General features: G+C 35.5%; 1 long non-coding RNA gene across 1 annotated transcript in view; it reads right to left on the minus strand.

The window, feature by feature from the left end:
- LOC129039350 (uncharacterized) overlaps positions 1-27,957 on the minus strand; it is a 55,318-nt gene that overhangs the window by 18,207 nt on the left and 9,154 nt on the right. The window lies entirely within an intron of this gene.

A 27,957-nucleotide genomic window follows, 5' to 3' on the forward strand; every position in this document is an offset into this window, starting at 1 on the left:
GTGATCCACCTGCCTTGGCCTCCCAAAGTGTGCTGGGATTACAGGCATGAGCCACCATGACCGGCCTATGTATGCTATTTTGTAATGATTTTTGTTTTTTAAATTATAAAGTTGGTTTTGAATTTCATTGTGTAATTATTCTGAATCTTTTGAGATAACTGTATGCTTTATTTTCTTTCATTTCTCAATGTGATAAACATATATATATATTTCTAAAGGTAAGCAATCTTTGCTTTCTATGTTTGCTTATATTTTGCTGGATTTGGCTTACTTATATTTTGTTTAGAATTTCTGCACTGCATTCTATTTTAATGAGTAAGATGATTCTATAATCTTTTTCCTATTGTCTTGTCAGAAATACAATAAATCAGCACTATCTTTTTGTTAAATATTTTGTGTGAAATTCATGTACTAAACTATCTGGAGGAAAATGTTTTTTTCTGTCTCTTTCTCTCTCTTTTTTAAGTTTAGATTTGTCTACTGATTGAATTTCTTCAATATATTTTTATTATATAGATGTTTGTTAATTCTTCTTAAGTTAGGTTTCCTTAGTTATGTTTTTCTAGAAAATAGCCCATTTTATCATATTTCTGAATAATTGTCAAAAAGCATTTATTCACTTTTTAATTTTTTACTATATTTAGAGGTTTCTCTTAATTTTTATTTTTAATAGTTTTTGTCGTTTATACACTCTTATTTTCTTGATCTATCTCAACAGAGTTTTATCAACTTTATGTGCCTTATCAATGATTCGAAGGCTGTATTTTTTTACCTTTGTTGTATCTTTCTTTGTCTTTATTCAATTTCTGCTCTCTTCAAAAGCTGTTGTAATAGTTTTGTGGCTTATTCTATAACCTTTCTTTTCAAACTTTTAAAATTAGCTATTTACTTCATTTTTCTTTCTTCTTAAATTTTAATATTCAATTCCATAAATATTATTTACCATTTATTTCCACTGGATACTACTTGTTTACTCTGTATCATTTTCATCAATATTTATTTCTAAATGTTTTATTATTTCCATGATAATTGCTCATTTGTTTCATGACTTAAGAGCATATCTTTTCATCCATATCCCTAAAAAGGACATGAACTCATCATTTTTTATGGCTGCATAGTATTCCATGGTGTATATGTGCCACATTTTCTTAATCCAGTCTATCATTGTTGGGCATTTGGGTTGATTCCAAGTCTTTGCTATTGTGAATAGTGCCGCAATAAACATATGTGTGCATGTGTCTTTATAGCAGCATGATTTATAGTCCTTTGGCTATATACCCAGTAATGGGATGGCTGGGTCAAATGGTATTTCTAGTTCTAGATCCCTGAGGAATCGCCACACTGACTTCCACAATGGTTGATCATTCTCAGTAAACTATCGCAAGAACAAAAAACCAAACACCGCATCTTCTCACTCGTAGATGGGAATTGAACAATGAGAACACATGGACACAGGAAGGGGAACATCACACTCTGGGGACTGTTGTGGGGTGGGGTGAGGGGGGAGGGATAGCTTTAGGAGATACACCTAATGCTAAATGATGAGTTAATGCGTGCAGCACACCAGCATGGCACATGTATACATACGTAACTAACCTGCACATTGTGCACATGTACCCTAAAACTTAAAGTATAATAATAATAAAATAAAATAAAATAAAAAATAATTTCAAAAACTACAAAAAAAGAGCATATCTTTACATTTTCATTAAGTATCATTTATATTTACTTCTACCTCAATTATGCTGTTGTCAGACAAAGCATTTTTTTTTTCTTTTTTGAGACAGAGTCTCACTCTGTTGCCCAGGCTGGAGTGCAATGGCACGATCTCCACTTACGGCAACCTCCGCCTCCTGGGTTCAAGCCATTCTCCTGCCTCAGCCTCCTAAGAGGCTGGGATTACAGACATGCAACACCACGTGTGGCTAATTTTTGTATTTTTAGTAGAGATGGGGTTTCACCCTGTTGGTCAGGCAGGTCGTGAGGTCCTGACCTCGTGATCCACCTGCCTGGGCCTCCCAAAGTGCTGGGATTACAGGTGTGAGCACTGCACCCGGTCAACAAAGCTCTCTTTATGACGACTATTCTTTGAATTCTGAAACTTGTCTTACGTGCAACCATGTGGTGTATTTTCTTTAAAATTCCATGTGTGCTGAGAAGAGCGTGGATTTCTAAATTAGATCTGGGATCCCATGTATTCTCTAGTCAAGCTCATTACTAACGTTATTTAAGGGATCTGTATCCACAAAAGTAACGATCAACCTGCCATTGGGAAATTCCCACAATATTGGTGAATTTGAAACTTCAAATAAAGCAATTAATTTTTGCTTTATATATATAAAAGTCTCTTATTTTTGTGGTGATCAATTTAGAATTGCTATTCTTTCCCAAATAATTATATTTTTATGTATGCAATTACTTTAGTAATAGTTTTACCTTGTAATCTACTTTATCTGATCTTTTTAAGTTTAATGTTATTTTCACTTATTGATTAAAATCAATTTCTTTAGCTTAAAATTTTATATCCATGTTTTTCAAGCAAAAAGCATTTGGACGGATTTTTGTAATTCTATCTAAAACTTTACTGAATTAAGTTCATTTGCACTTCCTGTAACTACTAATATATTTGAATTTATGTTAATACATTGTTTTGTTCTTGCTATTTATTCTGCATTTTCCATTTTCTTTCCTTACTTCATTCTATTTCTTCCTTTTGGTATTAATCATTCTTCTCCATCTAGTGTTTTGGACATCACACGTTACATTTTAATTATTTCGATTGTAAACAAATCTTTTTTATTTTTATTTTTTAATTTTTATTTTTTTTGAGACAGAGTCTTGCTCTCTCATCCAGTCTGGTGTGCAGTGGTGCGATCTCAGCTTACTGCAAGCTCCGCCTCCTAGGTTCACACCATTCTCATGCCTCAAGCCTCCCAATTAGCTGGGACTACAGGTGCCCGTCACCACGCCCGGCTAATTTTTTGTATTTTTTGGTAGAGACGGGGTTTCACCATGTTAGCCAGGATGGTCTTGATCTGCTGACCTTGTGATCCACCTGTTTTGGCCTCCCAAAGTGGTGGGATTACAGGTGTGAGCCACCGCGCCCGGCCCAACATCAAATCTTTAATATTTTAGCATTTTACAGTTTCTATATTTCTATGTCTTTTCTCTTGAACAATACTAGACCGTTAGAAATCTTTAACTTCAATTTACTCTTATGCAACCTGCATATTATTACAACCCAGTGTTTTAGTCCTACCCTATTTTCACCTGCAAGATTGACAGTTTTGATTCTTATTTTATTTAGTCAAATTTTGTTTAGTTTTACCAATGTGTTTACTTATTCCTTTTTCAGTTAATTGTCTCTGTTACATCTTAGTCTTTCCACCTTCCTTCTGGATTTAATTTCCTCCATCCAAAGTACATACTTTGGAAGTTCCTACATAAGGGTTTTTTAGTAATAAATCTCTGGTTTTGTTTTTCTGACCGGATAAGGTCTTTGTTTTGTCTACCTTCTTAAATTATTTTCTACATTATTATAAGAATTCTATGTTGACAGATATTTCTGTGTCATCAATTTCAGGATATAATTTTACATTTCTGGATATTATTATTGTTGTTTTAGGAGCATGCTATCAGTCTAAAATATTTAAGGGAAGAGTACTTTTCTGGCTGTATTTAAATGTTGTTTTTGTCTTTGTGAATTTTGAAGTTTTACAATGATTTATCTAAATGTAGAAGTTTTAAAAATTTATTTACTGTTGGCCAGGCGTGGTGGCTCATGCCTGTAATCCCATTACTTTGGGAGGCCAAGGCAGGTGGATCACCTGAGGTCCAGAGTCGAGAAGACCAGCCTGACCAACATGGAGAAACCCCATCTCTACTAAAACTACAAAATTAGCCAAGCGTGGTGGCACATGCCTGTAATCCTAGCTACTCAGGAGGCTGAGGCAGGAGAATTGCTTGAATCCAGGAGGCGGAGGTTATGGTGAGCTGAGATCATGCCATTGCACTCCAGCCTGGGCAACAAGAGCGAAACTCTGTTTCAAAAATAATAATGATAATAATAATAATTTACTGTTTTAGAAATTCCTAGGAACATATATTGTATAAATTCAAATCCCAGATTTACATGAAGATACGCTTTTTTGGCTAAAAAGATGAGATATGATCATTTTTAACCCACTCTGATTTCAGACCATAAGTAATAATACTTTGTTGTCGTACTTTTACTTTGGACTTTTTTGTATTCCACCACTGAATTAAGGGAATTGCACTATGAATACTGCTATTTTATACAGGAGTCTAAGCTACAGCTCTTCAACTTGCCTGGTTGGTCTTTTTCTATAAACCCCTTAATACTCAAATGGTCTCTGTTTCCAAGATTGGCAATAGTGTCTGATTACCCATTATATTTTCTGCTCCCTCTTCGTTTTTCCACCCCTAGGATTACCTTGTGTGTTAAAAGGTTATTTATTATATTATACCCATGATTTCTAGGTGTTGTTTTTTGACATTTTTTCAGGGTATTTATTTTGGTACATTGCAGATAATTAAAGTCCTCTGCATTTAATTTTAAGATAACTTGCAAGTGTCTTGCTTATGTCATCATGGGTAATCAATTTAGTTTTTATAATGCTTTTATATTGTTTCTTTCTTTCCCTAACACTTCTACCTAACTTCACCTAAAAAAAAAAATAGTTATGTGAGGATGCTTGTAAAGAGTTTCAAAGGAAGTAAAATGGTAAGGAATGCTTACACAGAAAACACACTTTGAATGTTTAGCCTATGTCACTGACACAATGGGACTTATTAAATACTACTTAATAACTACAGACTAAACCAATTTGTCACTCAGTCAATTAACTTGAATTTCATACTGTGAGATGGATTTATGTGAAGATTTATGTGATGATGGAGCTATCACCTGGGAATAAGAAAAAGTTCTTACCCTGAACATAAGTTCTTATTCTGATTGACTGAATTTACTTTAAGATGCCAGAATTTCTAGTATAATTTATGGCCTAAGTAGTACTTTGGTTTAAAAAAAAAAGTAATGTATGTTTAAAAAACATAAAGACAGTTTAATATATAATGAAGCTCTTCGATTTTCCCATATATACTGAGTAGCCTTATTTAATTATGTATCATAATCCCACTTGGTTATGGCAACTTTTGAATGAAAAGCAAATAATTAGAAAACATATTTTTGCCATCAAAAACATATATTTGTCATTTTTATGGCTCATTTTATAGAGAAGAAAGAAGACACTAAAGTTAGCTGACCTTAATCATAAGATGAAACTAGGCAAAACACTAACATGAAGAATATGTTTTAAATCATATTTAACCTTAAAATGTGGTCAAAATTATGTATTTTCTGTATAAAATACTTACTTTGTATATGTAAAATCTTTGATGATATAATAATTATATGACATAATATATCTTATCACAGAAGATATGTTATATGATAATAAAATAATTATCATATTATAATATAATAGAATATAGAATTCTGGAGAGATAGTGATAGTTTTTAGTTTCTACAGATTCTCCCACAAAACACTAAGCAACTACAATAATAAAACCAAAATGTTCACATACAACAATAGATATATATGAAGAAATAGGCAGGGAAAAAAAAAAACCATCACCAAGACCTCTGTGGTATCATCTTCTTTGCAAGAAAACATAAGGGGAAGTTAAAGTGGTTTCTTGTGCCTTGAAAGCTAAAACCCATAAATCACTCTAAGACAGTCAACAGATGATTTAGAAAGACAATTTAAGAATCAGTTGAAATGAGATTTGCTAGATTTACATTGCATTTATGTGCAAGAAGGAAATGTGAGTGAATATAAGTAAACCTCATGTTACTGAGATGTCTGGGCCCTATGAATTGATATTAACCAAAATGAAATTTCCTTTCAGAAAAAACCCTACACTGTGGTCAATCCCTTAGGGCAGAAGCTAAACTGACAAAACTGGAGACAACCCAAAAATCCACTAGTAGGCACTGGCTGAATAAAGTGTGGCTCATTTACGTAATGGAAGAATACACAGCTATACAATGAAATAAGGAAAAACTACATAAACTACTATCAAATCTTCAGGATACAAAATAATGTGAAAAAACAAGCAAAGAAAATGTATACTGTTTGGTGTTATTTATCTACATAAATGGTGAGTGGTTACAAATACATTTTTATATTCTTATATTTTTTAATAAAAGTCTAAGTCATAAACTGATATTGCTACCTATGTAGAGGAGAGAGAGTACAGGATGAAGAAGATCAGGAATAACAGCTAGACTTTTTTTAACTTTTATTTTATTTTCAGAGGTATGTGTGGAGATTGGTTCTAGAGATAAATTGCATGGCACAGAAGTTTGGTTTACATATTATTTTGTCACACAGGTAACAAGCATAGTAGCAAATAAGTAGTTTTTCTATCCTCTTCTCCTCCCAACATTCACCCTCAGCTAGGCCTGTGTCTGTTGTTCCCTTCCTTCTCTCCATGTACTCAATGTTCAGCTCCCACTTGTAAGTGTGAAAACGTAGTGTTTCGTTTTCTGTTTCCTGCATTAGTTTGCTTAGGATAACGGCCTCTAGTTCCAACCATGTTGCTGCAAAGGACATGATCTCATTATATTTTATGGCTGTGTAGTATTTTGTGGTGTATGTGTACCACATTTTCCTTATCCAGTCCACCGTTGATGGGCATCTAGGTTGAGTTCATGTCTTTGCTATTGTGAATAGTGCTGCAATAAACATACACTTTCATGTGTCATTATGGTGGAATGATTTCTAATCCTTTGGGTATATACCCATTATTGGTCCAAGATGGCCGAATAGGAACAGCTCTGGTCTACAGCTCCCAGCGTGAGCTATGCAGAAGACAGGTGATTTCTGCATTTACAATGGGTTCATCTCACTGGGGCTCATTGGACAGTAGGGGGCAGGACAGTGGGTACAGCCTACAGAGTGTGAGCCAAAGCAGGGCGAGGCATCGCCTCAACCAGGAAGCACAAGGGGTCAGGGAATTTCCTTTCCTAGCCAAGGGAAGGGGTGACAGACGGCCCCTGGAAAATCAGATCACCCCCACCCTAATACTGCGCTTTTACAACAGTCTTAGCAAACGGCACACCAGGAGATTATATCCTGCACCTGGCTCAGAGGGTCCCATGCCCATGAAGCCTCACTCATTGCTAGCACAGCAGTCTGAGATGGAACTGCAAGGTGGCAGTGAGGCTGGGGGAGGGGTGCCCGCCATTGCTGAGGCTTGAGTAGGTAAACAAAGCAACCGGGAAGCTCGAACTGGGTGGAGCCCACCGCAGCTCAAGGAGGCCTGCCTGCCTCTGTAGACTCCACCTCTGGGGGTAGGGCATAGCCAAACAAAAGGCAGCAGAAACCTCTGCAGACTTAAATGTCCCTGTATGACAGCTTTGAAGAGAATAGTGGTTCTCCCCGCACAGAGTTTGAGATATGACAACGGACAGATTGCCTCCTCAAGTGGGTCCTGGACAACTGAGTAGCCTAACTGGGAGGCACCCCTAGTAGGGGCAGACTGACACCTCACACGGCCGGGTACCCCTCTGAGACGAAGCTTCCAGAGGAACGATCAAGCAGCAACATTTGCTGTTCAGCAATATTTGCTGTTCTGCAGCCCCCGATGCTGATACCCAGGCAAACAGGATCTGGAGTGGACCTCCAGCAAACTCCAACAGACCTGCAGCTGATGGTCCTGACTGTTAGAAGGAAAACTAACAAACAGAAGGGACATCCACACCAAAACACTATCTGTACATCACCATCATGAAAGACCAAAGGTAGATAAAACCACAAAGATGGGGAAAAAACAGAGCAGAAAAGCTGAAAATTCTAAAAATCAGAGTACCTCTCCCCCTCCAAAGGAACACAGCTCCTCACCAGCAAAGGAACAAAGCTGGATGGAGAATCACTTTGACGAGTTGAGAGAAGGCTTCAGATGATCAAACTTCTCCGAGCTAAAGGAGGAAGTTCAAACCCAATGCAAATAAGCTAAAAACCTTGAAAAAAGATTAGACGAATGGCTAACTAGAATAACCAGTGTAGAGAAGTCCTTAAATGACCTGATGGAGCTGAAAACCATGGCACAAGAACTAAGTGATGAATGCACAAGCCGCAGTAGCTGATTAAATCAACTGGAAGAAAGGGTATCAGTGACTGAAGATCAAATGAATGAAATGAAACAAGAAGGAAAGTTTAGAGAAAAAAGAGTAAAAATAAATGAACAAAGCCTCCAAGAAATATGGGACTATGTGAAAAGACCAAATCTACATCTGATTGGTGTACCTGAAAGTGAAGCAGAGAATGGAACCAAGTTGGAAAACACTCTGCAGGATATTATCCAGGAGAACTTCCCCAACCTAGCGAGGCAGGCCAACATTCAAATTCAGGAAATACAGAGAACCCCACAAAGATAGTCCTCAAGAAGAGCAACTCCAAGACACATAATTGTCAGATTCAACAAAGTTGAAATGAAAGAAAAAATGTTAAGGACAGCCAGAGAGAAAGGTCGGGTTACTCACAAAGGGAAGCCCATCAGACTAACAGCAGATCTCTTGGCAGAAACTCTACAAGCCAGAAGAGAGTGGGGGCCAATATTCAACATTCTTAAAGAAAAGAATTTTCAACACAGAATTTCATATCCAGCCAAACTAAGCTTCATAAGTGAAGGAGAAATAAAATCCTTTACAGACAAGTGAACGCTGAAAGATTTTGTCACCACCTGGCCTGCCCTACAAGAGCTCCTGAAGGAAGCACTAAACATAGAAAGGAACAACCAGTACCAGCCACTGCAAAAACATGACAAATTGTAAAGACCATTGATGCTAGGAAGAAACTGCATCAACTAACGAGCAAAATAACCAGCTAACATCACAATGACAGGATCAAACTCACACATAACAATATTAACCTTAAATGTAAATGGGCTAAATGTGCCAATTAAAAGACACAGACTGGCAAATTGGATAAAGAGTCAAGACCCATCAGTGTGCTGTATTCAGGAAACCCATCTCAGGTGCAGAGACACATATAGGCTCAAAATAAAGTGATAGAGGAAGATAAGCAAATAGAAAACAAAAAAAAGGCAGGGGTTGCAATCCTAGTCTCTGATAAAACAGACTTTAAACCAACAAAGATCAAAAGAGACAAAGAAGGCCATTACATAATGGTAAAAGGATCAATTCATCAAGAAGAGCTAACTATCCTAAATATATATGCACCCAATACAGGAGCACTCAGATTCATAAAGCAAGTCCTTAGAGACCTACAAAGAGACTTAGACTCCCACACAATAATAATGGGAGACTTTAACACCCCACTGTCAACATAAGACAGATCAATGAGACAGGATATCCAGGAATTGAACTCAGCTCTGCACCAAGAAGACCTAATAGACATCCACGTAACTCTCCATCCCAAATCAACAGAATATACATTCTTCTCAGCACCACGTCACACTTATTCCAAAATTGACCAAATAGTTGGAAGTAAAGCACTCCTCAGCAAATGTAAATGAGCAGAAATTATAACAAAAGGTCTCTCAGAACACAGTGCAATCAAACTAGAACTCAGGATTAAGAAACTTACTCAAAACCGCTCAACTACATGGAAACTGAACAACCTGCTCCTGAATGACTACTGGGTACATAATGAAATAAAGGCAGAAGTAAAGATGTTCTTTGAAACCAATGAGAACAAAGACACAACATACCAGAATCTCTGGGACACATTTAAAGCCGTGTATAGAGGGAAATTTACAGCACTAAATGCGCACAAGAGAAAGCAGGAAAGATCTAAAATTGACACCATAACACCACAATTTAGAACTAGAGAAGCAAGAGCAAACACATTCAAAAGCTAGCAGAAGGCAAAAAATAACTAAGATCAGAGCAGAACTGAAGGAGATAGAGACACAAAAAAACCTTCAAAAAATCAAATGAATCCAGGAGCTGGTTTTTTGAAAAGATCAACAAAATTGACAGACCGCTAGCAAGACTAATACAGAAGAAAAGAGAGAAGAATCAAATAGACACGGTAAAAAATAATAAAGGGGATATCACCACCAATCCCACAGAAATATGAACTACCATCAGAGAATACTATAAACACCTCTATACAAATAAACTAGAAAATCTAGAAGAAATGGATAAATTCCTCAACGTATACACCCTCCCAAGTCTAAACCAGGAAGTTGAATTCCTGAATAGACCAATAACAGGCTCTGAAATTGAGGCAATAATTAATAGCCTACCAACCAAAAAAACTCCAGGACCAGACGGATTCACAGCAGAATTCTACCAGAGGTACAAGGAGGAGCTGGTACTATTCCTTCTGAAACTATCCCAACCAATAGAAAAAGAGGGAATCTTCCCTAACTCATTTGATGAGGCCAGCATCATCCTGATACCAAAGCCTGGCAGAAACACAACAAAAAAAAGAGAATTTTAGACCAATATCCCTGATGAACATCAATGCAAAAATCCTCAATAAAATACTGGCAAACCAAATCCAACAGCACATCAAAAAGCTTATCCACCATGATCAAGTGGTCTTCATCCCTGGGATGCAAGGCTGATTCAACATATGCAAATCAATAAACGTAATCCAGCATATAAACAGAACCAAAGACAAAAACCACATGATTATTTCAATAGATGCAGAAAAGGCCTTTGACAAAATTCAACAGCCCTTCATGCTAAAAACTCAATAAATTAGATATTGATGGGACGTATCTCAAAATAATAAGAACTATTTATGACAAACCCACAGCCAATATCATACTGAATGGGAAAAAACTGGAAGCATTCCCTTTGAAAGAACTGGCACAAGACAGGGATGCCCTCTCTCACCACTCCTATTCAACATAGTGTTGGAAGTTCTGGCCAGGGCAATCATGCAGGCGAAAGAAATAAAGAGTATTCAATTAGGAAAAGAGGAAGTCAAGTTGTCCCTGTTTGCAGATGACATGATTGTATATTTAGAAAACCCCATCATCTCAGCCCCAAATCTCCTTAAGCTGATAAGCAACTTCAGCAAAGTCTCAGGATACAAAATCAATGTGCAAAAATCACAAGCATTCTTATATACCAATAACAGACAAACAGAGAGCCAAATCATGAGTGAATTCCCATTCACAATAGCTTCACAGAGAATGAAATACCTAGGAATCCAACTTACAAGGGACGTGAAGGACTTCTTCAAGGAGAACCACAAACCACTGCTCAACAAAATAAAAGAGGATACAAACAAATGGAAGAACATTCCATGTTCATGGATAGGAAGAATCAATATTGTGAAAATGGCCATACTGCCCAAGGTAATTTATAGATTCAATGCCATCCCCATCAAGCTACCAATGACTTTCCTCACAGATTTGGAAAAACCTACTTTAAAGTTCATATGGAACCAAAAAAGAGCCCGCATCACCAAGACAATCCTAAGCCAAAAGAACAAAGCTGGAGGCATCACGCTACCTGACTTCAAACTATAATGCAAGGCTACAGTAACCAAAACAGCATGGTACTGGTACCAAAACAGATATATAGACCAATGGAACAGAACAGAGCCCTCAGAAATAATACCACACATCTACAACCACCCGACCTTTGACAAACCTGACAAAAACAAGCAATGGGGAAAGGATTCCCTATTTAATAAATGGTGCTGGGAAAACTGGCTAGCCATATGTAGAAAGCTGAAACTGGATCCCTTCCTTACATCTTATACAAAAATTAATTCAAGATGGATTAAAGACTTAAACGTTAGACCTAAAACCATAAAAATCCCAGAAGAAAACCTAGGCATTACCGTTCCGGACATAGGCATGGGCAAGGACTTCATGTCTAAAACACCAAAAGCAATGGCAACAAAAGCCAAAATAGACAAATGGGATCTAATTAAACTAAAGAGCTTCTGCACAGCAAAAGAAACTACCATCAGAGTGAACAGGCAACCTACAAAATGGGAGAAAATTTTCGCAACCTACTCATCTGACAAACGGCTAATATCCAGAATCTACAATGAACTCCAACAAATTTACAAGAAAAAAACAAACAACCCCATCAAAAAGTGGGCAAAGGATATGAACAGACACTTCTCAAAAGAAGACATTTATGCAGCCAAAAGACACAGGAAAAAATACTCACCATCACTGGCCATCAGAGAAATGCAAATCAAAACCACAATGAGATACCATCTCACACCAGTTAGAATGGCAATCATTAAAAAGTCAGGAAACACCAGGTGCTGGAGAGGATGTGGAGAAATAGGAACACTTTTAGACTGTTGGTGGGACTGTAAACTAGTTCAACCATTGTGGAAGACAGTGTGGTCATTAGTCAAGGATCTAGAACTAGAAATACCATTTGACCCAGAGATCCCATATCGGGGTATATACCCAAAGGATGATAAATCATGTTGCTATAAAGGCACATGCACACGTATGTTAATTGCAGCACTATTCACAATAGCAAAGACTTGGAACCAACCCAAAGGTCCAACAATGATAGACTGGATTAAGAAAACGTGGCACATATATACCATGGAATACTATGCAGCCATAAAAAAGGATGAGTTCATGTCCTTTGTAGGGACATGGATGATGCTAGAAACCATCATTCTCAGCAAACTATCGCAAGAACAAAAAACCAAACACCGCATGTTCTCACTCATATGTGGCAATTGAACAATGAGAACACTTGGACACAGGAAGGGGAACATCACACACTGGGGCCAGTCGTGGGGTGGGGGGAGGGGGGAGGGAAAGCATTAGGAGTAATACCTAATGTAAATGATGAGTTAATGGGTGCAGCACACCAACATGGCACATGTATACGTATGTAACAAACCTGCACTTTGTGCACATGTACCCTAGAACTTAAAGTATAATAAAAAAAAGAAAAAAATATATATATACCCATTATTGGGATTGCTGGGTTGAATTGTAGTTTAAGTTTTTTGAGATATTGCCAAACTGCTTTCCACAGTGATTGAATGAATTTACATTCCCATCAGCAGTGTATAGGTGTTCCCTTTTCTCTGGAGCCTCATCAGCATGTTATTTCTTGACTTTCTAGTAATAGTCATTCTGACTAGTATGAAGTGGTATACCATTGTGGTTTTGACTTCATTTTTCTAATGATTACTGGTGTTGAGCATTTTTTCATATGCTTGTTGGCTGCATATATGTCTTCTTTTGAAAAGTGTCTGTTCATGTCTTTTGCTCTCTTTTTAATGGGGTTGTTTTTAACAGCGAGACTTTTTGCATTTGATCTTATTTTTTAGATTTCATACTACAACCAGGTACATATTTTACACAACTACAAAACAACTTTAAATCAGCATGAAAATATATGTAAGCAAGTGAAAAATTTGCATCAAGTTTATGGCTAAAGAGACAGAAAGGCATTATTCCAAGTGACCAAAAAACATAATAAATTGTAATATCTAGTAGGGATACGTAAACTAAGAGCAAAAATAACTGCAAAATATTCTACAGCTATGTTCAGAAAACAAATTTTTGGTAATACTGTTTGTATTGTTATTCAGAAACTATTATGTCTACAACCAGCCTTCCTTGTTCATAGGTTTGGCTTTCACAAATGCAACCAACTGTGGATCAAAACCTGCAGATGAGGAGGGCCAATTGTACCACTTCGTTTTATATGACAGACTTGAGCATCCTGGGATTTTGGTATCCTCTGGGGTCCCAGAACCAATCCCCCATGGATGCAGGTAAATTACTGTATATAACACATAAACCAAGTCATTATGTAAAGCCATCAAGAAACTAGATGTTTTAACCAAAGATGAAAGAGAAATTAATATAAAATGGATGAAGTTAGGTAAAAAATGAAAATAGCACATGTGATTCATAAATATATGTATGAATCTATGATGTACATTCTGTTAAAGAAACATTTTCTCACTAGAAAGAAAGCCAGTTACAGAGAACAAAAAATGGAACAAATTAGTAGCCATGAAGAGCACAGAACAAGCTCTGTGTCTCTGTGTCTCTATGCACCACAAGAACTCACGTTCTTTGGCGATATGGCTAATTTCAGTTCTGGGGCAGGAAGTGGAAAAAATGTCACATCATAAGTTGAGGAAGCCACCAAGAACTATTTTAATCTCACCAAAGAGACTCAATCAACCTGAAGGGGCTCACATTTATAAAATATAGTTTGGACTTTGATAAAATTGTAGCATATTTAATGTACTTTAAATTGGATTGAAGTTTACAAATTGTAAATTCAAAAATGATACTAAGGAATAAAAACAAAAACTTCTTTAGACATATTTAGAAGACACTACAGAACAAAGTTATTGTCCTGAGAACTGGTAAATGCAGGGAAATAACTAAACATTTCCCTGCCTTCTCTGTATGAACTGCACCTCAGGATACCAAATAATTGAGAAAAGAAGGTTTCTTTATATAGAAGCAATTCAACTAATAAAAAGAGAAATGGGCCGGGCACAGTGGCTCACGCCTGTAATCCTAGCACTTTGGAAGGCCAAGTTGGGCAGATTGCCTGAGCTCAGGAGTTCTTGACCAGCCTGGGCAGAAGGGTGAAACCCCCTCTCTACGAAAATACAAAAAAAAAAAAAAATTAGCCGGGCATGGCAGCCTGTGCCTGTAGTCCCAGCTACTTGGGAGGCTGAGGCAGGAGAATTGCTTCAACCCAGGAGGCGGAGGTAACAGTCAGCTGAGATCATGCCACCGCACTCCAGCCAGGGCGACAAAGCGAGACTCCGTTGCAATAAAAAAAAAAAAAAAAAAAAAAGAAGAGAGAAATGATAAAACTAAAATATCACCATTTTATAGACATGTACTGAAAAAAAAAAAACTAAAATATCACCATGTTATAAACATGTACTGAAAAAAATGGATTTCAGCAAGTATTCTCAATGACCAGTGTAACCTCCAAAAAATAGAAACAATTAGGCTGGTGCAACAGTAATTGCAGGTTTTATCATTACTTTCAATGGCAAAACCTGCAATTACTGTTACACCAATCTAACAGATATCATATGGCTCTTGGTGGGTTTACAAACCACCATATATAAAAAAACCCTTTCTAAGACCTCTACCGTGAATCGGATCATAACCTCTAGATCTATCTACCAGTTCTACCAGTGTTAGGGACACAGAAGCATGTTTTTTTTTGTTTTGTTTTGTTTTTTTTGCTGTTTTCCCTTAGGTTCTGGGAGGACCCAATGAGCAAAAAAACAGAAACTGAGAAATTACAAAACCACTATAGAACCTGTGGCACAATTTCTTCAAAGCAGTCTTTTGAAAGAAAAAGAAAATAAGAGGAAGTTACAGAGTAAAAGAAATTTAAAGACGTATTTACTAAACACAATGTTTGGATCTGAATATAAACAACTTATATTAAAAATTAATTGGGCGTGGTGGCGGGTGCCTGTAATCCCAGCTACTTGGGAAGTTGAGGCAGAGAATTGCTTGAACTCGGGAGGCAGAGGTTGCAGTGAGCCAAGATCATTCCACTGAATTCCAGCCTGGGCGACAGAGCAAGACTCTGTCTTGAGAAAAAAAAGATTAATCAGGAAAAATTGAATATTGTCTATTGGATAACTTTAAGGTGATTATTATTGTTGAGCTTTTAGGGATGAAAAATTTATTGTGACTACCTTTTTTAAGGGTGTGCCTATCTTTTAGAGAAACTTATTGAAATATTTTTGAGTTCAATTATGTTATGTTTGGAATTTGCCTCAAGATAATAGAGAATAATGGTGAAAGTGAATAGGGGTATAAATGTATAAAACAAAAGTGGTGATGATTATTACAGCTGGGTAATGACTTCACAGGGTTTCATTTTACCGTTGTCTTCTTTGTATGTGTGAAAGTTTCCACACACAAAAGCTTCATCTCCTTCAACATGGGCCTTAAGTCACACTTGTCACCCTACATTTTTCTGGCCTTGGCATTTCTTTCCACTTGATTATTTCTCTAAGCATAAGAATAGTCCAAGGAAAGCCATGTAGCTGATAGGTAATTGAGCTGATCATGTTTTTTGAACCAGAATCAAAACTTAGTCTTTATTGTCCTATCCGTGGCTCCAGTTAGAATAAGAGCTTCACAAGGACAAAAGCCACATATTTATTATTATAACATCAAGGCTTATCCTAGTATATGGAACTTTTAGCTATTCAATCAGTGCTTTAATTAAATAGAGAAAATGCAGCCACATCTATGCACAATTATTTTCAAAAGGACATCTTGATTAGTTTATTATACCCTTTTTGCTATTACTATATTAAAGGATCGTAATTTGTCCAGTTACTCAAACTCCTGCATATTTTGAAAGATTAGGATCATGTCTCAATAGAACTCATACTGTATTGGGGTTTTAAAAATAATAGCATATTTAATTTAGGTGAAAGTATGTAACAATCTTGGCAACATATATTGGTCAGTACTCAGTCACTAGCCAAACTGAATAGCTCTCAAATAATGTTGTATTTCCTTCTGATCAAGAAACCAATAAAATCCTTAGATAATTGACTAGGATGATAATGGGCAAGAAACTCAACAGCTTATACATAAACATTTGGCTGAGAAACTTAGGGAGCCCTCACAATGAAAAAATAACATATTTTAACCTCTAAAATATATAATTTGATTTTAATTGTAACTAACAAGACTGAATAGAATGTAGAGTATTATGTTCAAAGAAAACATATGTTAAACAACCAGAGGAGGTAAGTTGTATTCAATAATGAAAAAGAAATTAAGTCCGTTCGTCTACACCAAGCAGATGGGACACAGCCCTAAAGAGTAAAAATGAGTAAAAGCGCATACTTGACAAGAATAGCCCCAGAATAGACATTATGATATCCTCTCTAAATGGCAATACTCTAGATCAGCCAAAAAACTATGAGACAGACAGACAGAGAGAGAGAGAGAAAGAGAATTTGCTCATTAGCGGACATAAGAATTTATGTACCCTCCATAGTTAATTTTTGTTGAAATGACTACTTCAGTGTTGTCCTTGCATGAATATGCTTGGTGTGTTTAATGAGTGTGTAAGGCTCTGAGGAAGGAATCACTTTTGGATATACTGACAATTATCACATTTCTAGAACTGCCTTGGTATCTTCATCAAAGCACTTCTATACTGTAACAGTTCTGCTAAAGTGGCCAGTTTACCCTTCCAAATAACCAATCATACTGCTTTAATGCTAGTCACCGGAGCCACAACCCCTGAGTTATAATCCTGTTCTCTTTGGCTTATGAGCTGTGTGTCTTATTTTGCCCATTTATCAAATTATTAATAAAGGTTACTTCATAAAATTGTCAGTTATAATCACTATTTTTTTTTTTTTGAGGCAGAGTCTCACACTGTCGCCCAGGCTGGAGTGCAGTGGCATGATCTTGGCTCACTGCAAGCTCCACCTCCTGGGTTCACGCCATTCTCCTGCCTCAGCCTCCTGAGTAGCTGGGACTACAGGTGCCCACCACCACTCCCGGCTAATTTTTTGTATTTTTAGTAGATACGTGGTTTCATCGTGTTAGCCAGGATGGTCTCGATCTCCTGAGCTCGTGATCTTCCCGCCTTGGCCTCCCAAAGTGCTGGGATTACAGGCGTGAGCCACCAAGCCCAGCCTTATCACTGTTATTCTTTTATATCTGTGGCACCCATCACTTCCACCCTTCATGATTCATTTAAGCCAAGTCAAATAAAAAACCTTTTAATATTTTGCTTTTATGTGAATTATTTCCTGATACAAATATTTATCAATTATCATTGCCATATTTTAAATGCCTTTTTATAAATATTTTTTAAAGTTTAGAAGGAACCAAAATAGTAGTAAAAAATTGGGGTAAATTAGCAATTTAAAAGTGCTGTCATCTAAAGAAAAACAATTCTCTATTTTAAGGGAAATCTTATTTTAGAAGATATTAATTATTCTGTGCTTATTGTACACGCCTATCTGAAATTGTGTAGTATGTATAATATTATTAACCTCATTTTGCAAATAAAAAACAGGCTTTGAGAGGTAAAGTAACTGGCCTAAGGTCATACAGATTAGTAAGCGGCAGCTAAAACTAGAGGCAGGCTCGCTACTTTCAGTCGTTAGAACCCTTTCCCATCAAGTTGCTTACAACATACCACAGGGTAATTCCAAAAGTAAAAGTACAGAATTATAAAAATGTACAGCCATGCATATAGCAATAATGTTAATTTAGGAATTTGCTATGGATGGAACTGCTGAAGCCCTAACCCCTAATGTGATGCATCTGGACACAAGGCCTTTTGAGGTAATTAAGGTCAATTTGGTCTTAAGGTTGGGTTCTGATCTCCTAAGACTGGCGTCACCACAAGAAGAGACACCGGAGAGCTCTCTTTCTCTCCATCTCTTTTCGTCTCTCTCTTGCAAGCACTCCCACCAGCTGCCCACAATATGAGGACGGTGAGAAGACTGTCACCTGCAAGCCATGAAGAGAGTCCTCACCAGAAACAGAGCCTGTCAGACCTTGGTCTGAGACTTCTAGCCTCTAGAACTTTCTGAAAATAAACTTCTGTTGTTTAAACCATCCATTCTATGGTATCTTCCCACGGCAGGCTGAGGTAATACAGAGCTTTACTGTCATCCTCAGAAGCATCAACTGGATTTGTATAAATTATGATAAAAAAACTTGAACATTTCACACAGATTAAATGCTTTCACTTTATTTCTCAGTTTTATACTTGCGCTTTCTTTAGACTCTTCAAATTGCATGTCCTTCCTTATGTTCCCTGGGCATTGACTTATTAGTTCCTGGGTGAAATTTAACAAAGGCTATGCCACGGGTCTAGGATTAGTCATTTTCACAATCTTGGATTTCTCAATAACTATGACTACATTCCCCTTAAATATGAGTTCCTTAGAAAATCTGTTTTTATTATTTGGACATAGTGCCTGGTGATAATAGACAGCCTATGCTTTTTTGTCTTTCCCCTGAACTAGAATTCAAATGAAGGATATGCTAAACACAGCTGTTGCTGTGTATAATGACATTCAGTATGTGGATGCTGCATCCAGATTCCATTTTAAGGCAGCCATCTGTCCTTTAGCAGGCAAAATAACAGAAGATTTATACCTTAATAAAACCACACACATAAGTGCACCCTACACTCCTTCATGTGCCCTCCATGTAATTTCACATTCGTCAGTGAATTTTCTGTAGTATTTTTCTAGCTTTACAACTATTTGAGGTGAAATTCTGGACCTGCTAAGCCTGAGCACAAGGGTTTTAGCATAATATATTTGGACTCATGATTTTCAGTAAATCTTCATAGATTGACATGAATGTCATGAAACTTAAAAGATTAAGAAACATTCTTTCTCTATTTTTCCTGGCCTGTACGGACTAATATTTGTTTAGCACTGCAGAGCTTATAAAACCTTTTCCCTTCTTATTTAATTTATATATCCAGACCTACCTGCAGAGTTGCTCAAGGTCAGAAAATCCATTAGCAAAGAAGCCAGGGCTCAAAATAATAGGTTCTTTCTCCAAATTCCTTGGTTTTCTCATCACCCTGCACAGTCACCTATTAAGCTATGTACTGAATTATTCCATATTATTTTACTTAATTATAGATATTGGTAATAATACTTTATTGAAACTTTATTTTGTGCCATGCATTTTTACTTTATATTTTGAATAAGTTATTTTGCTTAATCCTTACAACAACCCGATGATGTAGACACCATTTTTTAAAATATACTCTCTAATATAAGAAGTTATAGAAACAATTGTCTACATGCGGAATATATGCCCACATTCTTTCTCAAATACAAATGAACAGAATCACTTTATTTTTCTTTTTGTAGTAAAGAAAATTTAATAATTTTTTAAAGTTAGTGTAACAACTTTACTATGTTTTAAAAAGTAAAGTTTTAAAACTATAAACTCAGAATACTAATTTGTTTATTAATTAATTTGCATTTTTAAATGATACTGTCCTCTTCTTTTAACTTCCTGTTAACTCTAGTTAATATTTGACTTTTCTACTTGACTTTCATAATTCTGAAGCATAAAAGTATAAAAACATTGGGTAGGAACTATTTCTCATCTTCCATACAACAAACATTTCAACTAGTTGACCTTTTACTCAGTAAGTAATATTGAGTGTCTATCCTGTGCTAGACACTGTTATGAACACCAGAACTAAAGCAGAGAAAACACAGACCAAAAAACCTCCCCTCATACAGTGTCTTCTCTAGTGGAGTCATCGATTATTTTCATGCATTACTATTCTCTTATCATTGTATGAAAAGCTGGCATATCTTTCTGTTGGTGATCTGAAAGGTCACTGGGTCATTTATAAACATGTGTATTTTAGAGCCCTGCTACTCAAATTGTAACCTACAGACCACCAGCACTGACATCATTTTGTTAGAGATGCCAAACCTCAGGGCCCACAACAGATCTACTGAATACAAATCTACATTTAAACTAGATCCCAGGGTAATTTTTGTTCACACTGAAATTTAAGAAGTTCTACTGTATAGGTATTCGATAAATGTTTTTACCTGAGATATGTTTATCTCTAGGTGGTCCTCAAACCACCCTTTGTGATGTACAAATGCATATCAAAATGTGTCTTCAATTTGACCATAACACATGCATTTTCAGTCTCTCTTACAGTTGCAAAGAGCTAACAACTAATAATTTTTTTATTGAATGAATAAAAAATGATCAAACAAATTTCACTTAAATTATATATTTAAAAAATAACTTCAATTAAGTTAGCAATTTTGAATTATGCAATTTATTACAATGGGGAACAATATACTCTGTTCACGTAAAATCCTTTTTTTATCTATACACTGTAGAATCTGATATATAATGAATGCTAAAGCTGTCAAAAGTTACGTATTCCCCTAAACTTAAAAATATAGATATCTGTTATGTTCCTGTCTACCTGTATTTCCTGACACTGTTAAAAAATAAAAAGGACAAGCTTTTTTTAAACTAATATATCACTGCTTCTACAGAAATTGACGTACAACCCACAGAAATATATTCGCTGTTTGCCTTACCTTTTGTACTCTACATACCAAGCAAACAAAATTTGCACACACTTGCACTAGCAGCTTTGCATCTATCTATTTTTAGGACAGACAGCTACATCTTTCTCTCTGCACTACAGGGAAACTGAACATTTGTGGGAAAGTGTAGGTGCATTAATCCTGTTTAATATTCCAGGACTCACACAGACAATTAATTGTGTACTGAAAAGGCAGACTAATAAATTTTTCTTCTTCAAAACACGGTAAATAAGTTTGTTTAATTGTATATTTCTCACAAACTGTTGTAAGATCAAATAGATAAATCAAATAAATTAAATTGTGAAAATGACCAATGTTTGAATGTCATATTCTTTCCTTATTATATTTTTTCTTCCATGTATAATTTGCTTATTGTAATCAATTTTTGAAAAGTTGAAAAAAAGTGCAACAAAATGTATAAATTATATGTGTTCTATGATTCTGCACCATGAAAATACATGTAACTTTTTATCTGTGGCATAATTCTGAAAACTTTTAAGTGTAAATCTGTTTTTTTAACTTTTTATTTTGTAATAAAGACCTAGAGAAGATAGCAAAGAGGGGAAAAGACAGTCCCATATATCCATCACCTGGTCCCATCTTAGCTTTCCCTAATACTAACATCTTCATAACCATGGTACAATAATCACACTTAAGACACTGGCATTGATATACTGCTACTGATTAAGCTACAGACATTATTCAGATTTTCTCAGTTTTTCTACTTATGTGTTTCCTATTTTTATGTTTAGGATCAAATCTAAGCTATCATATTATGTATAGTTGACAAGTATTCATTGTCTCCTCTAATTTGTGACATTTTCTCCATCTTTCTTTGTTTTTCATGGCCTGGCTTTTTTTTTAAAGAATACTTGCAGTTGTGTAATTAAATGTCCTTCAATTTATTTTTGGCTGCTGTTTTCTCGTATTAGATGTAGGGTATGCATTTTGGGGAAGCATAGCATAGAAATGATATGCCTTCTCCTTCCCTTCTTCTTGCTTTGTTTCAGAGAACACATGATAATCACTCTGTCTTACTAATGGTAATGTTAACCTTGATATCTCAGTAAAAGCAGCATCCATTAGGTTTCTCCTCTCCACTGTAGAGTTGCTTTCTTTAAACCTGCTGTACTCTATTTATTAGAAGTGAGAAAGTAACTACACAGCCCATAGCCAAAGAGAGGGAAATCAAGCTCACCTCTTGAAGGAACCATAAAAGTCACCATAATAATTAGTAAATATTTTAGAGAAGAAGCTTTGAGGACATGCAAATATCCTATTTCTTCTTAAAGTTTCTTAAGTTTCTTCCACTAATTCTAGTAGTCCTCTCTTGCATGCAGCATTGTTTACTGTGATGTTTTTGGGGTGATTTTTGTACTCCTTCACTCCTACATGTATTAGAATTCTTCTGGAAGTTAAAGTTGCTCCTTTCTCCTGACTTATTTATTGATTTATTTTCTTATATCGCTATAGATTCAAGAGAATGTTATTCTTTGAGTTATAATCCAAGACTGTCATTATGTACTTTATGGCTCAAATTGTTCCTGAGTTAATCTGTGGGAACTTTTTCCAGTTGACTTCTGTGTGGTGGTCCTCCTGCTCCTCCGCCTCCTTCTCCTTCTCCGCCTCCTTCTCCTTCTCCACGTCCTTCTCCTCCTCCCCTTTCTTCCTCCTCCCATTCTCCTTCTCCTTCCCCTTCTCTCTCCCCTGTCTTTCTCCTTTTTCTCTCCTCTTGTGAATTAGTATATTTTTAAGACTCTACCTTACCTTCTGGCTTGGCAACTTGTTTTGGGTTTGTCTTGTCTTTCCCTGCCACAACCCTAGCACCAATAATTTCTCCAAGAAACCCTGGTTCAATTAATTAGAGAATTATATTTAGAAACTATAATATGGGTTCTAGGTGTTTTCTTTGCTGGTGGGGAGCCTGCTTCTAGGCTCTCTGTGTATAGGACTAAGAAATGTATATATGTATACTAAGTCATGTATATACACATATCTGTGCCTATTTCTGTATCTATGCATATATTATAATAAATGTGTTCATACTGATATCTCCAAGTTCAGCCCAACACTAACATCTATCGTTCCCCTTTGTTTATTTACAACCTCTTTCTCCTACAGTAAAATAAATGTGGCTCACATTATCTATATTATATTTAAACATTTGTTCAACAATAATATGTTAAGTATAGTAGTTCAGAATTGCTAATCTATACCCTTCAGGCTTTTTTTTTTCCACAAAGGCACAGTATTTGGATGCAATTATACTTGCCTTTTGTCTTACGGTATCTAGTAAAAAACAAAACAAAACAAAAAAAAACACCATTTTATGAGTTACTTGAGGTAGCTCTTTTATTCTCCTCTTGCTTCATTGTGATTATATCCCACATTAGCAATATAGTTAGATATATTGGCCAAAGTCTGTATTTCATATTAGGTTTCTCCTGTCAATTGTGCTTATTTCTCAAAACTTTGCATACAGTAAAATTCACTCTTTTGGGTGGATAGTCCCGTTATGTTTGACAAACGCATTGATATATGTGTCTACCATCACAATATCATACGGAATAACTTTATTATCTCCAAAAGGCTCTTGTGTTGCTTCTCTGTAGTCAACTCATCTTCCCACACTCAATTCTTAGCAATCACTGACTTGTTTTCTGTCCCTATAGTTTGCCTTTTCAGAATGTCATATAATTGAAATCATACAATTGGGGCTTGTTCCTTTCATGGTAAAATGCATTGAAAATGCATCTATGTTGTGTAAATCCATGTTAATTATTTTTCATAGCTGAGTAACATTCCACTGCATGGATGTATCTACGTGTGTTAATCATTCATGTTTTGAAAGTCATTTGGGTTGTTCCCAGTTTCAGTTATGAATAAAACTCCTATAAATTATTGCATACAGACTTTTGGGTGAACATACTCACTAGGTTAATGTATTAGTCCATTTTCACACTGCTGATAAAAATATACCCAAGACTGGGTAATTTATAAAGAAAAAGAGGTTTAATGGACTCACAGTTCCATGTGGCTGGGGAGGCCTCACAATCATGACAGAAGGCAAAAGACATGTCTTACATGGCAGTAGACAAGAGAAAATGAGAGCAAAGTGAATGGGGGAACCTGTTATAAAACCATCAGATCTCATGAGGCTTATTCACTACCAGAACAGTATGAGGGAAACCACCCCCTCGATTCAATTATCTCCCACCAGGTCCCTCCCACAACATGTGGGAATTATGGGAGCTACAATTCAAGATGAGATTTGGGTGGGGACACAGCCAAACCACATCAGTTAAATAACTTGTGGTGAAATTACTAAGTCTATGGTTAAGTGTATAACTTTATAACAACTATAAAAACCACCAGTCTTTATTCCAAGGTGGCCATACCATTTCTCCATCCCTTGTGACAATATATGAGAGTTCCAATTCTCAGCACCTTGAAAAACTCTTATTTTCAGGTTCGTTTTTGTTCTTTTGGTTTTAGACATTATAATATATGAATAGTAATATTTCAATATGGTTTTAATTTGGATTTCCTTGAAGATTAATGACTTGGATCATCTTTTCATATGTTTATTTGCCATCCATATATGTTGTTTTGTGAAGAGTCTGTTCAGATTCTTGCAAATAATGTCATAGGAATTGTTTGTTTTATAATGGTAAGTTTAACAATTCTTTATATTCTTTTAGCCTATTCTAGAGAGAATTCCTTCATCAGGCATAAGGGTTGCAAATATTTCACCCCAGGTTTTGGCTTGTCTTTTCATGTTCATAACAATATCTTTCACAGAGAAAAAGTTTTTAATTTTTATACAATCTGGCTTATCATTTTTAAGGATTCTTCTTTTACTTTCATATCTAAAATGTCTTTGCTGAATTCAAGGACATAAAGATTCCCCCTATGCTATCTTCTAAAATGTTTGTAGGTTTACATTTAGACCTATCTTTCATTTGAAATTAATATTGTACAAGATGTGAGATAAGGTTTTTAAGGTTTTTGTTGTTCTCCACTGAATTACCTTTAGAACTTTATCAAAAACAAGTGCATTTTTATTTGTGTAACTCTATTTCTGTACTCTATGTTCTTTCTAATAATGTATGTGTCTATCCTTGTGCTGATATGTACCAAACTGTCTTGATTACTGTAGCTTTATGGAAGTCTTAAGATTAGAGATGACAAACCTCCAATTTTATTTTTCTTTTTTAGTACTGTTTTGGCTCTGCCTTAATATAAATATATTATAACTAACATAAATGTTAGTGTCATGTTGTTATATTTACAATTTTGTTACTAGGATGTTAATTGGAATAGTATTAAATCCATAAGTAAAATTAAGGAGAATTGACATCACCACATTTTTAATCCTCTAATGAACAATTTACATCTCTTAATTTATTTGTTTAATTTTGTTAACTAGTGTCTCATAGTTAACACAGATACTGTATTTTTTGTTAAACTGATAACTTTTCTATTTTGGTGTTATACTAAAAAGGTATTCTTTATTTCAAAGTTTGATTATTCATTGCTAATATGTGAGAATATAATAGACATTTATATTCACGTTGTAACATAGAAAAGTGTATTTTATTTTTTCTTTCCTTATTGCATTTTCTAGGACTTTCAGTAAAATGTTTATAGGAATGGTAAGAAAGGAAAATATTGCTTTGTTCTCAAACTTGGGGTGGGGGACATTCATTATGTTAACATTAAGTACTATGCTCACTATAGGTTTTTTGAAAATTTTATTAGCTTAATATCATTTTCTTTTCTTGATTAATAGTTTCTATTATGAATGGATATCAAATTTTGTCAAATATTTTCTGCACCTATTAAGATTAGCATTTGGTTTATCTTCATTCATCTATTAACATGGTGAATACAATTAATAATTGCCAAATATTGAAGCAAATTTGTATTCCTAGATGAACCCAGTTGTTCATTATTTATTTTTTATTTTTTTATTTTTATTTTTTGAGACAGAATCTCACTCTATCCCACAGGCTGGAGGGCAATGGCGGGATCTCTGCTCACTGCAACCTCCACCTCCCAGGCTCAAGCAATTCTTCTGCCTCAGCCTCCCAAGTAGCTGGAATTAGAGGGACCTGCCACCATGCCCGGCAAATTTTTGTATTTTTTCGTAGAGATGGGGTCTCACATGTTGGCCAGGCTGGTCTTGGAATCCTGACCTCAGGCGATCCACCCACCTCAGCCTCTCAAAGTGCTAGGATTACAGGCATGAGCCATCACACCTGGCCCACATTTTTTGACTTGGTCTAATAAAATTTCATTGAAGGTTTTGTCTACAGTCATTACAGATATTGGTATGTAGTTTTCTCATTTTGAAATGTCTTTTTCTGGTTTTGGTAATATGGTAATGGTGACCTGGTAAAAGGAGTGAGGGAGCATCTTCTCCTCGCCTGTTATATTAGAAGAGATTATGTAGAATTAGTATTGTTTCTCCATTACATGTTTGGTAGAACTCACCAATATAACCACCTACGTTTTCTCTTTTGGAAGGATTTTAATGAATAATTCAATGTATTTAAAGCATATACATAAAGTTATTCAGGCTATTTATTTATCCTTGAGTATGTTTTGATAGTTGTGCCTTTCAAGGAATTTTCTTTTCACCTAAATTGTCAAATGTCTGGGCATAGTGTTGTTCTTAATATTCCCTTTGTAATGAGCAGAGATGATACTTGTTTTATTCATGATATTGTATCCTCTTCCTTTTCCTTTTTCTTGGCTAAACTGGTAGGCTTATCAATTTTATTGATCATTTCAAACAACCAATGTTTGTTTTCATTTATTTTCTGTATTATTTTTCTGTGTTCAATTTCTTAGGTTTATGTGTACTACATTCATTTTCTATTTGCTTTAGGGTTGAATGGTGCTTTTTTTTTCTTTAGTTTTCTGAAAAAGAGTATTATATTTACTGATTTTCAAATGTTTATTCTTTTCTAATATATGCATTTAATGATATAAATTTCCTTCTAAACACTGCTTTTACTGCATCTCACACATTGTTACATTTTCATTTTCATTTAGTTAAAAATATTTTTAATGATCTTGACACTTCTTCAACCCATGAGTTAAGTGTGTTCTTTAATTACAAAATATTTTGCAGTGTTCTACCCATCTTTCAGTTACTGATTTATAATTTTATTCAATTATGATTAGAGAACATAGTTTGCAGATTTTTTTGTATTTTAAAATTTTTAGTTTGTTTTAGAAGTTAGAATGTTATCTGTCCTGTGCATGTTCCCTGTGAGCTTCAAATTAATGTGATTTTTTGGTGTTTGATGGGTGAAGTGTTTTGTAAATATCAACGATGAAATGTTGGTTAACAGTGTTTTGAGGTCATCATGCCCTAATTTTCAGCCTACTTCTTTATTAAATACTGAGATAGACATATTGCATTTTCTACCTACACTTTTGAATTTCTCTATTTCATCTTTCAGTTCCATTCTTATCTCATATTTTTAAAACTCTTTAAAAATTAAAATTGTTATGTCTTGTTGGAGAATTGACCTTTTTATCATAATGTTCCTTGTTACCTCTGATAATGTTTCTTGTTTTGATGTTTACTTTGTTTGATATTAACATAGACACTCTAATTTTCTTCTTCTCCTTCTCCTTCTTCTTCTTCTTTTTTTTTGAGACAGGGCCTGCAGTAGTGTGATCATGGAACACTGCAGCCCCTACTTCCCAGGCTCAAGCTATCCTTCCATCTCAGCTTCCTAAATAGGTGGAACTACAAACATGTGCCACCACATCTAGCTATTTTTAAAAAAATTTTTTTGTAGAGATTGGGTCTCACTATGGTGCCCAGGTTGGT

The sequence above is a fragment of the Pongo pygmaeus genome, chromosome 5, assembly GCF_028885625.2.
Source record: "Pongo pygmaeus isolate AG05252 chromosome 5, NHGRI_mPonPyg2-v2.0_pri, whole genome shotgun sequence".
NCBI lineage: Eukaryota > Metazoa > Chordata > Mammalia > Primates > Hominidae > Pongo > Pongo pygmaeus.